Consider the following 1,135-nt stretch of genomic DNA (forward strand, 5'->3'; position numbering starts at 1 on the left):
TAAAGAAAAAAATATTTATTTTATACATTTAATCACTATATATCGCTTAGCTTATAAAGTGAATTTATCCAACATAAATATACCTCACACCAGCCCAGTTGGAGATTTGTCTTATCTTAAAGATTTATGCAGCGTGGGCCCACTTAATATGAATTTAAAAAATTTGCTATAGGGCATGTGTGCTTGCCAGAGACAGAGAGAGAAAAAGAAAGAAAGAGAGAGAGGGAGGGAGAAAGGAAGGGAAAGTGAGAAATCACCCCCCAAAAGGGATGCCCAGGCCACAATCACTTCTCCTCTTCCTCTAATCTCCTCTTGGCATTTTGGCCACACTGGTACATGTGCCTGGTGTAATTTTCAAACTATTGGATCCAGAACTCAAACCACTGAGTTGGCCATGTAGAATCCAGCGCCTTAACCAGTATATTACCTTCTGGCCCTCAAATGTGGATCATTTCAATAAATACTATAAATGTGTTTATTTTTTCCTATATGGTTTTCTTAATAATCTTTTCTTTACTCTAGCTTACTTTATTGTAAGAATAAAGTATATAATATGTATAATACACACAATATGTATTAATCAACTGTTTATTGTTATCAGGAAGACTTCCAGTTAACAGTCAGTGATTATAGTTCAATTCTTGGAAAGTCATAGTTATACACAGATTTTAGACTGCATGAGGGATTGGCACTCCTAACCAAGGGTCAATTTTGTGTGTGTGTGTATGTGTGTGTGTGTGTTTATGTGTGTGAGTATGAAATTCTCATTAGGAGAAATAAGTAAACACAACCAAGAACTATTTTATGCTATGTATTTCCACTAACAAGCAGATAAAATCCTTTCTGCTACAAGAAAGCTGGCCTCCTTATGATATGTAAAATTATGAGACAGCAAAAGATGATCACTGTATGTTGCTATTAAATAAGGAAAAACATGAGCCAGCCCATGGCCTGGAGGTAGCATTAGCTGGCTCCCACATGGCTATCTGCACTATTGAGTCACGAACCTCAAGGCTTGAAAAACACACCAGGAGCATGTGCACGTGTGCTCAAAATCCTGAAAGAAAGGAGAGATGGAAAAGAAGGGATTGCAGCATGATCATTCCCCATTGTGTGTGGGAGGGTGCTTTCTCAT

The sequence above is a fragment of the Tupaia chinensis genome, unplaced genomic scaffold, assembly GCF_000334495.1.
Source record: "Tupaia chinensis unplaced genomic scaffold, TupChi_1.0 Scaffold148768_1, whole genome shotgun sequence".
NCBI lineage: Eukaryota > Metazoa > Chordata > Mammalia > Scandentia > Tupaiidae > Tupaia > Tupaia belangeri.